Here is a 15,673-nt window from a genome sequence, read left to right on the forward strand (position 1 = left end):
TGAGTCTCTCCTAAAACCAGCTGCCCCACCCTCCCTTTCAAAAATTACTTTCAGTAATTACTCCAGCTCAAGGATGCTGTCCAATGTAAAAGAGCTAATGAGAACCAGTCCTTCAATCTAAACTGTAATCAGCTTATAACAAGCTCCCTTTTCCTGTGCTTCATTACTGTGACATAATCTATTTTTCATACCTCAAAATGATAAGGCAGAGTTGGGGGAAAGGGATCCCTCTCTATCACCAGGCTTGCATGAAAGGGAGCTGGACTTAAGCATGCAGAATTGATTTATTTGCATTCTTCTATTGCTTTGGTGGCTGCGTCTTTGAAAGGAGTTAATATTGTATTTTTGATTTGGCCCTAAGAACAGCAGGGCCTGACAATCAAGCATGCTTATTACAGCCAGGAAGGAGGGGAAAAAAAAAAGTGCATCATGATTTATTTGGACATGTGCAGACTTGGAGCAGAAAGTATTTTAAATTCTGCTGGGGCATCTGCCAATGCTGTCTTTATCCGAGTGTTTGTTCTCCCTGCAATGTGTATGATTGTTACTTATAACCCTGTTAGCTACTTACCTGCCTTACTTTTTCTGTGCCTGTGTAAACTCTCCATTGTTTATTTCCAAAGAAAGAACGTGGAGGGCACCGACCCCAGGGCTTCTCCCTAGGAGTTTGGGAAACCTGCTTGGCTAGTATTGTAGAATCTGTTGATAAACACCCAGGCTATTTTAATCTCCTTTCCAACTTTATCCTCTTGAGTTAATTTCCAAACTGTCTTGTTTTGCCTGGTGTGATTAAAGCTCGGCCCGTCGAAGCGGCCACATTCTCCTGGCGTGATTTCCAAGGCACAGAGGCTGTGGCAGAGCACGCCTATTAATCCCACCCTAATGATTAAAGAGGCTGAGGGGCTGCGACATCTGATGGGTTAATACCGGTAGCCGGGTCCTTGGGTTTAATCCAACTCAGCCATCACTTTGAATGAGACAGTTTGATGAGCTTCAGTAAGGCTGGGGCTGCTGTCATTGTCCATTTCAGACTCTAAATACCAGGGAAAGATAAAAGCCAGTCTCAAAACAGCTAGACAGTGCCTAGGAGTATGGGTGTCAATATCATAAAGATATCAAGAGCAGATTGGGGTATTTTTGTTAAGTAACTGTTAATGGGCAGAGAAACCTCACAAAGAACCCCCCACACTATTCTACCAACCTTGCTGCCAAAAACAAGGGGGAAAAAAAGGAATCCATTAGCCAGTTTTTAAAAGTGTTTTTCATTGCCTTGTCTAAAAATGTGTAAAAGATGAGGCTAAATTCGAAAATCTTTCACCCCCTCGCTTCATTTGCAGAAAATAAATGCACACAGCTCATTTAAAGTGGGAGGCGCGCAGATTTACTCATTAGACACAATAACCGGGAAGCCGGTATCGCCACTCAAGTGGAATCTTGATCAGACAATCAGGGAAGGTGGTTCTCGGCTGCCTCTCCATCTTCAAGCGCGCTGCGATCCAACATGCTTTTACAATTGCGAGGCTGTCGGAGGACTCAGATTGAGCATCTGCACTTGAGGCGAGTCCATAAATTAACTCCGAGTACTTATGGCATTCAGAAAGAATGAAGCTTTCATTGGAACTCACGGTTCGTCTGTTTCAGGAATGTTACGTAACCGTGCCTGTTAGACAGGGAGAATGTTCTACCTCCAATGTTTGCAGGAAGGAATTCTTCTTGCCAAAGCAAGACTTTGTATTATCATTCTCCCCCTCGCCTTCCATCCCTCCCTCCCATCCTCTCCCTGGCTCTTTCTCTTTGAAGATGACCATCTGAAGACATGTAAAGTGGAATGCCTTTATGACTTGGCGCCCAGGGACAGAATTCATAACCTCTTCTGGACTGTTCAATCAGGCCTTTCCTGTTTGAGGGTTAGATTTAAGAGGATTTGAGTTGGCTGGCAGAATACCTGAATTTCTACATCACTGTATTATTTTCTTAAGGGGCCTTGATTTCCAGCGTACCTAGCCCCTCCCATGCTTTTTCCACCTGCCAGGGAGCATCACAATTTTGAATTGTACTGCAAGTGAAAACCCCAGTTTGCCGTCTTGCCCATAGGTCCTTGCTGAAGATGAAAATGAAGGCACTGGGTTGTTTCGGAAATAATATACATTTGCCATTCCATATAATTACTTTTATCTTAGCCAACGTATACATAACACAATAGGCAGTAAATCTTTGTTTTTAACTAAGAACATTTGTTGACACCTTCTCTCTGCTGCGCAGGGACGCTAACATTGGGGATATCAGGCGTGATAGTGCTCAGTCTGAGAGCGGATGGGCTCATCCTTGGAATCGAAAAACAATTTTTCTTGATAATATTAACAGAAAGGGCAAGTCATAATAACAAAAAGCCTAGTCTTAAAGGGGTATTTAGAAAATAATATTCAGATTATATTTTGGAGAGTTGCATTTCTGTTGGTGATGTTAGCAAACTGTTTAGTTTATCCATTACTGAATATTTAAAGATGTTTGCATTGTTTGATAATCAGTTTAGGGTTACAACTTAAGTCTTCTCAAAATAAGTCAGGGAACAGATAAATGATTTTAAACCCCCTGCGATACAGTTTCTTAAGTGTAAAGACACATGAAATGTCCTTAATTGTCAAGAAGCTTAGAATCAGGTAGAAGAACTAGACTCACTGAAATCAAAGCTTAAACATCTTCCATGTATGGTATTTATAAACACAGTTTAAAATGATGCTAATATAATTTTCAAAGGGTTTTAAATAAAAAAATGCTTTAAAATAAGTTATCTGGAAAATTATATTGATTAGAAATATTTCTAAGTAAACTAGTTATGAGTTGTGGCAAAAAAAGAATCCTGTGGTTACATTATGTCGAGGGCTACCTGGAAGGCAGGGAATAAAATCGAGATAAAATAGCTGGAGATAAATGTGCTTGTATTTTAGAGCTTATGCTCCTTTGTGTTTTATTTCGTTTTCCTTTTTCCCATCTTTCCTCCCTCCTCTGCCCCATCCCCTAAACTGGGGTGTATCATGGAACTCATCTGTGCCTTTTTTCTCTTCCAAATTTCATTTCTATAGAAGAATATTATTCAAACAAATACACTTTGTTGTAGAAAACATGATTTCTTAAAAAAGAGCATCATAAAATGTAAGTTTATCATTGTTAACCTCATCATTCAGAACACTTCACAATGGAATCTTATTTTTATGAAGGAAACTGAAATATCTCCTTGTGTTTTCATTTGCTATTTTTAATATGAAACAATCGTGGGTTAATATTTCAGATAGTGGTTTAATGACAATGGAATTTTAATTATAAAAATATATAAATACTATAATTATAAATGGGTTCTAGTTAGCAAACCTGCATCATCTTGATGGAATTTAAAAATAATCCTCTGCAGGTTTATTAACCTGACATCTAAGTGTTAGTTATAGATTTTCTCCTTGGACTCCATTTGATCGGTTGGCAAACATCAGTTCTTAGCCTGTCTTGGGATGGAAAATGGTGACTCTGAGAAGGCAGAGAGAAATGTAATTAACAAAACGTTACTCATTGCTAAAATTTCTAATCTGGGCAATAAATTTACGTGGCAATTAAAAGTGACAATGCACTGTTGTTTTAGGGCTGGGCAGTGACCCCTGGGCATCTCATATTTCGCTTTTCCACTTGACACTGCTGGGATCAGAGTGGACCCCAGACATGGGTGGCAGGAGATGATGCAAGAGGATGGCCATGCAGGGGGAGGAAGCTGGGAGGCCCCAAGGACCTTGCCTGGTTTTAGAGTTCTGCTTCATGGCAATCAAGCCAGAGGTACACAGGAGTAATAACAGTCCTAGCAATGCTAGCCAGCACATATTTCTTGCTTCTGGTCAAGTCCGGGAAGACTTCATGGAACTGGTGACCTGTAAGCTGAGAAATGAGAGAGCAAACTTTGAAAAGTGGGATATAGAATAAGGATATTCAAGAGCAAAGGAACAGTTCATAAAGAAGAAATTCTCCTGAGTAGTATTCTATTTACAAATTGCAGACAGCGTCTAATTCACTTTATGCATCTTCAATTGACCAACGTGGCAAGGATGTTCTTTTATTTAGGAAAAAGCAGTAGTACAAAGGAGCACATTAGGGAACCTATAAGGTTCCACTGGGGCTCAATCTAAGCATGCGGCATCAGTACTGAACATGATATATAAAAAAATAGTTGATAATTATACTAGGGACTGGAAGGTGTCAGTGCAAGTAACCAAATCATGAAGAGTTGTTAAGTATAGCCATAATCAACATTCAATTAAGGGAAAAGTACACTAAAACAATACACATAGAACCACTGATTGTTAATTAAAGAAAGAAAGAAAGAAAAAAGAAAGAAAGAAAGAAAGAAAGAAAGAAAGAAAGAAAGAAAGAAAGAAAGAAAGAAAGAAAGAAAAAAAGCCCTTGTGAGTCAGGCAGAAACGTCACAGTCTTGCAGATTTTCTCTTTTTAGACCACAATAAATCTATCTCTAGGAGGACATTCTCTGTCTGAGTCACACTGATAAAACATGCCGAACAGAGTCAGGAAGATGACACCGGAATAGTTTCTACCCCCTGGGGATGATCAGAATGGGGAAGAAAGAAAAAAATCATGTTTTTAAATGTCTCATCCTGTTTTTGAGTTAAAATAAACATGGAAAGCTATTTTTTCACAGGAGAAACATGTTTTCTCATCATGCAAGGGTTTTAACCACCTTTCACTCATTAAAGTTGAAATGTTTTAAGCATAATTTTGGTTGGGAGTAATTTTTGCCTCCCACAATAGTTTACGGTGAGAAGCGCAATTATCTGGTGATTAACACGTATATATTGAATTGCTTTCTATGAGCAAAGTAGGATGCTGGATGTTATGAGCATTGCAGCAATTTATTTTACTTTGACAATAACTATCCTAGCCTTTCAGGGCTGCTGGATCTTCTGCGCTTTGGGAAGGTGATGAGTTTGCTTGAAAACGATGCTAAAGGAAGCTGATGTAACAAGTGCCATGAGAGTAGGAAGTCAGGACTCACTGGTTCTGGCTCCCAGGGTCTGAGCGGGCTTCTTTGGAGGAGGCTCGTTTACTGGTTGAGGGAGTTGTGCTCAAAGTGGTTCATTTGCATTCTCACGTTAGCCTTGGCTTTGATTTTATGGGGAGTCAGAGTTTGACCCCAGAATTTCCAGAATTTCTCATTTCCTGGGTAGACAGGAGTGATCGCCTCTTCTTTTAACAACACATACTCGAAACTGCTGAATTTTGATGCAAGTACTTGTCAGCCAGACCTATACTCTGCAACTGAGGAAAGGCACTCAGACATATCAAATTTAACACACTCATTCTAAAGGTATACTGGGGGCTGGGAGAGGGTATAGTTCAAGTGGTAGAGCGCATGCTTAGCATGCACGAGGTCCGAGGTTCAATCCCCAGTACCTTCTCTAAAAATAAATAAATAAACCTAATTACTTCCCCCACTAAAACCCTAAATGAATAATGATTCCTCTTGTCTCTCTTTCTCTCTTTTCCTTCATCTTCACCTCTGTCTCTTTCATTCATTTCTCACATGCCCACCTGCCATTTTCAGGATGCTCTGGAGAGCGACTACCCATTCACTAAGTTTAAATGTCTCAAGTTTGCAGCATTTTTCTTTTAAAAGAAATTATCTGTGGATCAGCTTTCTGTCATGTAAATATTACAGATTCCATTTTAGTTAGATCTCTCTCCTGAGCTTCTTAAACTTAGCACTGAATCCTTTGAGAGAGACAATATTGAGTAGTGACTACAAAGGTAGAGTCTTGAGACCCCAGATTTCTGATCACCTTGGCCACTCACGACCTCAGTCTTTTGATTTCAGAGGATCTACCTAACAGCTCCAAGCCTTAGTTGTCTTATTTCCATTTAACAAAATGAAGATGTTATGAAGACAGAATGATCCACTTAAAATGTTTAGCGTAGTATCTGATACACAGGATGTGTTCAGCAGAGTTGACTATTCTGCATATCACATTGTCAAGGTGCCAAGGGGTGGAATGTGTGTGTGTGTTTTTTTTTTAACAGCAATTGTGCTTGAAGACTTAAGGGGAAGAGTTAACTGATTTTACTCATAAGTAATTTAAAATATCATTTCTACATTAAAATAAATATAGCCCTATCACAGAGCAGAACACACGGATTTCTCAAGATAAAATAAGACTTAACTGAATTTTTTAACTTGTAGCAGAAAGCCCTTGAAGGAGCACATTTATTTCCTTCTGCCACTTGGGGTATTCCAGGGGAATTCTGGAAAGGTTCTGCTACTGGTTAGCCATCTGGGATAGAAAAGAACCCCAGTCCTTTTAACTAAGTATCACAGCTCATTCTCTTGAATTGCCTATTTGTCAATGTGTTTTACTCAGTAACACATCAATTTTCATATATACACAAAAGTTTTATATATCCACACAGTGGCATATGATGGATTTGTGGTGTGTCAACTTAGCTAAACTCATGCTGCATTTCCAACAGCTCCTTTCACTGCAAAATTCTGAGTTAGTGTGGACTGTTGGAGACACTTTTGGGGAGATCTGGATGGTGGAAGTGGAGTCATCATACTCCTTTTCACTGGCGAGCTCAGTGATAATCGTGAGGCAACACTGCTGTTCCCACCTGTTGTCATTTACCTGCTGGCTCCTCTGGTTGCCACAGGGCAACAGCTAGACCCCCAGTGTCCCTTGCTGGATCTTCTGTTTCTGTTTCTCCAGCTCCTGAACCAGGTTCATGATGAGGGGCACCAGTGTCTCTAGTAGGCACCGCTAGATACATAATTTCTGAAGCCCAGTGTAAAATGAAGATAAGGGGCCTCTTGGTCAAATATTATTAAGAATTTCAAGATGGCAGCAGAAGAGCATTAAACCAAGCATGAGGTGCTCCTAAGCAGGGGACCCTGGGTGACTGCACAAGTCACATGCCCATGAAGCAAATTCTGCCTTCAGGACAGGACACCCTCCTCCTCAAGGCCTGGAAATAATAGAATATCATTGTGAGTTCCAGATCTATCTGGTAAGTTCTAGCTTAACCTTTCTTCCCGCACTTCATATCCATCCTCCCCAGCTGATTGCCTGTCCTACCGACTTAAGACACACTAATAACAAACTCACTCACATAGACTGGATTAGCAGTTCCCACAATCGCCTAAGCTCACATCCCATGGGATCATTGAGCAAATCATTTGTAATGCATTTTCTGGGTTCTGTGGTGTAGATGAGGAACCCGAGCTGAGAAAGCCAGGAAAGAAGTAGACATTAAAGGGGGTAATCACACAAATATCTCTAGAAGCACCATGGTGGCCACCACTGTGGAAGAAGGATCCAGGACACAGATTCCCTTCCTGCTTTATATGAGTGTTGTTTCTGGATTGGACCTAGAAGTGTTTTTGGCACATCTCATGGGCAACCACAGCAGCAGATACCTCTCTAGATTTACTCTGAGACCTAGCAGAGTAGAGGATTAGTTAGAGGCAATCAATCACTGATTTCAAGTTTTAAATGAAATTTGAAATCAAAATTTCTAAGAATCTTGATGTATTCTTTGTAAAATTCCTGAGTCTGGAAGCCCCCACCTTTCTTTGAATACTTATGGGAATGAGGAGGTCTCTATACCATGAAACCATCCATTCTTTCATTGTATTATTTCAATGGCACTAGTGGAGTTTCTCTATTTTCTCCCATCTCTTCATTGAGCTATATTATTTTTTTAATAGTGGGAATAATATTTGAACTTCATAAGAAGATCCAAGACTTACAATGAGAATTCTGAAAAGGATAAGATGTATGTCAGTTCCTCTTTAAGAACAAGGAGAAACTGGAAGAGGCAGAGCAGTGTGCCTTGGGTAGTTACAAAGGCCACTGACAGAACAGGGATGGGGCTCCAGGGCAATCATCAGCACACTTTTCCTGCAAGGAGTCAGAATACAAACATTTTAGGTTTTGTGGGTCATATGCTTTCTGTTGCAACTTCTCATCTCTGGTGTTTTAGCATGAAAACAGCCATATACAATATGTAAATGAACAAGTATGGCTGTGTTCCAACAGAACATTATTTATGGACACACAACCTTGAATTTCATATCATTTTCATGTGCCATGAAACATTATTCTCCTATTGATGTTTTTCAACCTTTAAAAATCATAAAAACCATTCTTAGCCTTCAGGCTGAACAGATACAGTCAGTGGACTGGAGTTTGCCCATCTCTTTTCTAGAGGCAAACATCCCCGACTGTAAGTTTGTCTAAAACTGTCTTGGCCTCTAGGCCAGGGCTTAGGGTGGGTCCCCAGGCACTGGAATCGGTGGGGCGTGGTTACAATGCAGAATCCTGGGCTGTAGAAATCATTATATTTGAGATCAACCATATGTACAATAAAGTTTTAAAACCATGTATGTAGAATTTAGATAGTCTTTTCCCTGATTCCCCCTCTTTGCTTATGGGGAGAGAAAAATTGAACAGCAGACATTGTCTTGATTCTAGAGGCCTACACAAAACTACACATGTAAACGCGTTTGGATATATATCTACACACTCATGTTTGCATGATATCCATCTAGGTGCACAAAAATGGGTGAGTATTGATACATGTGCATGACAGCCCATACTTCTACCCGTGAACATGTATGCTTGTCTGTGCCCACACACTGCTACATGTGCAAAGCCTTCCTTGGCAGCTCTTTATTATAGTGATGAAAACCCCAATGATCGTTTGACAATAACTGCCTCCATACCACGCCCACGTTTTAACATAAAATGAAGCAGAGATGCTCACACGCCACTTATCCCCTCTGCTGAAGAGGGAGATAGGGGCAGCAAGTGTTATTTGTTCCAGGCTCCGAGCCTCATTAAGATGTGTTGATGAAGTCCTTCATCACATCAAAGAAGTACCATCTTTTAGAGATGGCTGCTTTGAATGAAAGGTTTAAACATGGGTACAAAGTAAAATTCCTTTAAATATCTAAATGAACCAACAAGTGCAAATATTAATAAATGTATTACTCGTTCATGGACTTTGTGCTGATCCGATTAATTTGAAATGATTTTCAAATGAAGGGCAAGGCCATTTAATCTCCTTTTAGTACCATTCTTTTATTTTATCCTCTTTTTAAATTCCTTTCCTTTGTACGGTTTCGCTTTAAACTCGACTTTCCCTCTTCCATTCAGGGAGATGTTCCCAAACACGAGACTAATTCCTGCTGGTGATGTTGCTCATTAGGAGCGTTTCCAGCAAGAGAGGTGAATAGTGCAGCAAATATCTCTTCATTTCCAGCGTGGCAAATAATCTGTCAAGACAACACCCTAGCCAATTGTCTAATTGTGTATCAGGTTGAGGTGACAGAACTTGGATATGACATGACAAAAGGGCTTAGGAAGAGCTATCCATCTTCCTTCCCTTTAGAACAGCAGAGTCTTCAATAAAGACATCTGTTAAGTCTTTATTTCCTGAGGCATATAGAACCAGCCTTCTTACCTTTCAATTAGTAATGGGAGGACTTCAAAAAGGGAAGTTTTCATTTTCATTTTTGCTATTGCTGGCAGGTTTTAGATACTTGGAGTGTTTAAGGGATTCCATCCCCTCCTCTTCTCTGTTTCTTTTTGTTCATACCCTCAGGATGACTTCTATTAGCTAGAAGTTCATTGGTTTCCTTTGCTTGTTTGCATGCATTTAATTATTTTTGAGATATTGGCCAGGAGAGAATGAAAAGAAAATCTTTTAAATCTTTTTGCAGAGATTATTTTTCTTCTTTCTTAAAAAATAATGGCTGTCTTTTAGAGCTGTTGAATGAATTCATTTGAGCTACATCTTCACCCATCATCACTTTCAAATATATCCTTCCCAAACTCGGTTTTCCTACAATTTTCATAAAATTAAAAACGTGCCCACAAGTAAAAACGGTCTTTCTGTGCTAATCCTAATTTTATTTTAAGGTTTGATCTATTTTGGGGATCCTTCTCTTTTTCAGAGTTCCTAAACTAGTTTTTTTTTCAAACTAGAGATTAAGATTTCCCAATCATTCTTTTTAACAGGAGTATATCTGGAGATCTGAACTGTGGTGCTGGCTGTAGTTACTTGCTGTAAATAATACGTTGCACTCTCCCCTCCTAAATGTGTCGACTGTCCCATTTCTACTTTATACAAGAGGAGACAAGTCTTACTTTCACTTTAACCTCAACTTGACCCCAATGATCCCTCTCCACTAAATCACTCACCCATCCATCCATCCATCGTCCATCCATTTAATATGTATTACTGGGTACCTGCTCTATGCCTTATACTTGGCTGGTTACTGGAGAAAAAACCCAGACATGGTCTCTGCCTCAGAGAACTTGCAGTCTAGTGAGGGGTAAGACACTAACTTTTAAAAACCACACACGTAATTGTATATTTTCAATGGAGGAGATGAACTTGAGACCAGGAGAGCTTTTAATAGGGCAAGTTGACCTAGTTAGAACAGGCCAGGAAGCCTACCCTAAAAAAATGAAGACAGAGCTGAGGAACCGAGGAGGAGGAAGGGGTGGAGGAGGAAGATAGGGAGGAGGATGGTGAACCAGGTGAAGAAAAAAGGGGGGGGTGGTGGAAGAATGAAAACTAGACAGGCCACAAGCTAACGCTTCTCTACAAAAAATTCTCTTATTAAAACAAAACTCCATTTTTATGTGATGTATGACTAGGACGTTCACTGCCTGTGTACGTGTGCTTTAAGTAAGTAGCGGTGATGAGTGTGGGTCTTCCATGAGGACATGAAGGCTTTGAGTCCTAATGAGAAGCCAATATGGAATAAAATGTCTGAGGATGTATTACCGTGGATGAAGCATGCCTCTTCATAAACCATTTGCAAGTGGGTTTCTATTTCTCCTCCTACCCCATCCGTCTTTTGCGTTGGATTACCTGTAGGAGAGGTGTTTGACCACTTTTATGCTTAAACAATTAGGAAAAAATATTCCGACATCAACTCTTACATTTTGTCTCCGGTCTCGTCTGGGAAGAGCTGGGAAGTGACACAGCTCAGATGTTGAGTCGGATTTGCACCACATGCATAAGGCGATGACTCAGGACCGCGCAATGAGCTTGTGCTACAGCGTGGCTTAAAACCCAAGCCTAGCCATGTCACCTCCATGTTCTTTTCATAATGAGAGTGGACTGTGTCCTCAGTATATTTATTTTTTAATTTTTAAGGGAAGAAAAGCCTTACCCTCTCTTGGCATTTTTGATTCTAGAAAGACAAAAGGAAAGAAGGTCCAGAAATGTGAATTTTCTTCTCCCGTATTTTTCTCTCTTCCATTTGATCTTATTTTTCAACCTCTATTTTAGTTCCTTTTAAAATTTAACCCAGCCAGCCCTCCTTGTTGCAGGCCCCGGGCTCGCCAGGGTTGCGACCACTCATTGCCGGCCGACCTTCCATCGTTTAGCATCTTGCACTGCCGAGTCTCCCCACTGAGCCGGAAAGCCTGGACCAGATTGGGAAGGAACATGTGTGAGCGCTTGTCCTTTGTTCTTCTCTTGGCTCCTGGCTCTGGCCATGTGTTCCAGGCAGGACTTCCAATTCAGGCTCCTGAAAGAAACTGAGCAGATTGGAGGTGCCGTGTCCTCCTCTGTCGCCAACAGGGCTGGGGGAGGCATAATATGCCGCCCAAAACTCACTGGGCAGGACTTGCTTCCAGGGAAGGAAAATGTGGCATTTCAGCCCCCAGGTAAAGAACGGGAGGAACAAATGGAAAGTGTGGCAGATCTCAGCCAGGGTGTAGATAAATCAGTGTATCTATATTTCGAAAATAAGCTTACTACATCCCAAAGCTGAGTATAATCTTTGCTTCTAACTATTGAATATGTTGGAGTGCTGTGTCTCTAAGTGAGCTGTAAGGGCATTAAGCCTTCTTTTACTTTTATTATACTCACCATAGATACTATATATTTTATACATGCATTTATTGGCCACAATATAAGTACCATAAATACAGGGTTTGGGGATTTTATTCAGGGCTATCTTTCAGGATTGGAACAGAATTTAGCATGCGGTATCAGGGTGCTGTTTAGAATATTTACTGGTTCATCCTGGGTAGCAACTAATCAGCAGACTTTAAATAATCAGTGCGCTGGGGTGACTCTCAGTCCTGAAAAGCCCTCAGTGAATGTTGGTTGAATGACTTAATGAGAGGTAGTGTTCCCACATAAGCAATGAATATACCTTTGAATTGATTTTTGAGAATTTACCTACTTAAAATAGGTCACACACGTATTAAAATGTATATATGAATATACCTATATGTATATAAAAATTGTCAGTCTGCCTAATAATCAAAGAAATACAAAGTCAACATATTTTGTTGTTGTTTCTCTGAACTTCCAAAACTAAGACAAGTAAGTGTTTCTTGCACGGGCACGAACATGGTGTGTACACAGTTCCAGAGCCCAGTCATTCTACAGGTCACTGTCTCTAGGTTGGAAAACAGTCTCATGCCAGTTGACCTGTAATGGGGTAAAATGATAAAATATTACCAGATTGCTATTATATTATATTATATAATTATTACATATTTATATTATAATATAATAATAATAGAATATAATAGCAATCTGGTAATATATTCCACAAACCTTTAAAATATGTTTGAGTGTCTAGCTGTGTAATTAATCCTGTACCTTTTTATTCTAAACAAATTACTTTATAAATGCACAAAATTATATATATTTATATCCATCACAGCATTGTTAATAATATTAAAAATAGGGAGCTGCTTAAAATGTTCAACAACAGGGAATTGGTGACATACATTGTCTTGCATCCCTACTGGGCTATCCTGTGCAGCCCTGATAAATGTCCCTGGGGCACCTGGTAGATGGGACCTTGTGCATTAGGATAACACACAAAGATGATACAAGCTGATATTTATTCACCAAATTGCTGTAACAAAGATGTCTGGCTACTAAAAGACTACATTCTGTTCAGAACTTACTGAGCAGGAAAAGAATAACAACAAAAAAGCCCCCCCGAAGCAGTACTTATAATCCATTTTTTGTTTGAAAAATACATACCTACATGGAGTACGTGAGAGTTAGAGGCAGATAGCATGGAGTATGGAGTCTGGAACATCTGTGGGGTGCAGTGTAGATATTACAGAGGTATCTATATACCTGGATGTAGATACAGAGGTAACAAAAATCTGAAGGAATATATCCTAATATGCTAACAGTAGTAATTTATTGGGAATTTGGGTAATTATTTTTTCTTTTTTTTTTTTTGTCATTTTTAACCTGCATTTTCTAACTTTTCTACAATTCCCATGTATTTCTTATGAAATTAAAACCAAATAATAATAAAAGAATAAAAAGTAGCCCCTTGGGGTGTTTGTAAGAGCTGGCAACCCTGCTTAAGGAAAGTGGCATGGGCTTTGGACCTGAAGGGACCCCTCTTTGATTCTGCAGTCCTCTCTGTGTGACCCCAACTAAACTGCTTACCCTTGGGGTGACGTCTGAATTGCAGGACTAGTTTGCGAATGAGGGATCATATGCATAAAGGTCTTCGTGCTCTCAGCCTGTGATAGAATCCTCGGTCAGATGTTACTCATTGTTACTGTTCTTGGAAGACTATCCCCTTTCAGGTGGAAAGCAGAGAAGAACTTTTGGCCTCTCTAAGATCCATCTTCATGGACCCCGATTAGAAACCTGTCAATTAGGACACTGGGTGTGGTCATGGGTGCTAGACCCACAATGACATCTTGAGAAAGGAGCCCTTTGTGATGAAAAGGAACCAAACCCAGGAACAGTTAAGGAGGTGGTTTAGGATTTTAAGTTTCCATCCCTAGGTTTGGGTTTTAGTACATATCTGCTCAAGCAGACTGCACTGTATTTATTCTGAGAGGAATAACTCCTCCATGTCACAGGCATGCAGACCCACATATCATACAGCAGAGATCAATGGATTCGTAAACTAAGAGGTAGTGTCTGTTGGGTTCTTCTTTTAAAACTACAATAATTAGCAAATGCACAGACACAAACATAGACCTACACACGTACGCAATGCACACACACATGCATACACCCAACAGCATCTGCCATGCTCTATCTTCTACCCTCACCACTCAGACAGCTGAGTGATAAAGGAGGTTATGCCCTCATCTTCTCTTCTCTCCATCCTTTGTCATGTTTTCTTACCTCCTAACAATCAGGCTGCTATTCCAAAAATATTTTCCAGGAACTAAACATATTCCAGGAAGAAGAACAGGCCTCCGGGAGTGGCCCTGTCAATGGGAACTTGAAGTTGTTCTAACAAAGGTGTACTGGTCGGGAGGAGGAGGGCCCTCATCCATCCTCACTTTCTCACCTGTTCCCCTGTGGCCAATTACAGCCGGTCAGACCAGGCTGTCTATAGTCTGCTGCTGTAGAATGGAATTGACTTTGCTGCAAATTCCTTGGCTATCACCTTTTTAACTTACTTCTAGTTAAACTAACCAACTTAATTAAAATATAAAAGAGCAAATATCTCTCCAGATTAAAAAAAAAAAAGTGCTACGCTACAGGCAAGAATATTATGTAGACTGCAGAGTTGCAACTATTCATGATTTTATATCTTTTTATAACAATGTCTAAAAAGATACGTTAATACTAAAGGGGAGGGGTCCTGCCAATTTTCTGGGCACAGTAAATTTAATTCTGTACCGGAACTTAATACCGCCAACAAACACCTGCATGGAATCTACTTTTTATGGCACTGTTATTAAAACGCTCGTATCATTTGAGGAAATGATTATCAGCTCTTCTCATAGAAAAAGGTCTTCCTCCTTTATGACATGTAGTTTTGGCTTCTAGAAAATAGTAGTACTTTAGGATAAGTAAAGATAAAATTCTTGAAACCCCTTAAAATATATTTTTAGGGGAGAGGATGGCTTTTATGATTGATTTAGACTCCAGATGTTTCTTCATACACATGAGCTGGTTTGGGATAATATGGTTGAATCTCAGAAAACAAAATCAATACCTTTCTCCTACCAAACTTTTGCATTTATATGCAGGCCTGGGTCACAAAAAATTGGTAGCTAGTTAAAGCTTATATTTTATGACTAAATCTATCTGAACCCTTTCTTTATCCCCAGTGTCCTGCCTCCATCGTGTGTTCCCAACATGTGTTCCATTCCCAGCTGGTCTAGTTCTTAGGAAATTAAAATAATTTCCAGTGGCAAGCTACTCTACTCCTAGAGAAATTTCTTTAGAGGGAGTCTGGAACAGAGAATCAGAAAGCTTAGGTTCAAGGTTCAAACCTGCCACTTGCCAGTTATAGAACCACTGGAAATTAAACCACACTTTCTGCCTGGATTTCTCATTTTAACAGAGGTGTATTATAATACACCTTTATCAGAGGACTGCTATGAAGAATAATTTAGATAACATATTGAAACTATAGAGCATTATGTAATGTAAGGGCTGATTATAATTTGGTAAAGATTGGCCAGTTGCGTGGATTCCATAGATAACTTGATCGATTCTGCTGCTAATTGAATCCATGTAGATGGCACGTTGAATAATCAAATCCTTAAAGAATTACCCAGAAGTGGGTAATTAAGAGTCTCCCTGGATAAAATATATTTTACCTTTTGAGATCTGTTTCCTCGTTTGAGAAAAGAAATCGTTGCATTTGAAG

Source organism: Camelus bactrianus, chromosome 5 (genome assembly GCF_048773025.1).
Source record: "Camelus bactrianus isolate YW-2024 breed Bactrian camel chromosome 5, ASM4877302v1, whole genome shotgun sequence".
NCBI lineage: Eukaryota > Metazoa > Chordata > Mammalia > Artiodactyla > Camelidae > Camelus > Camelus bactrianus.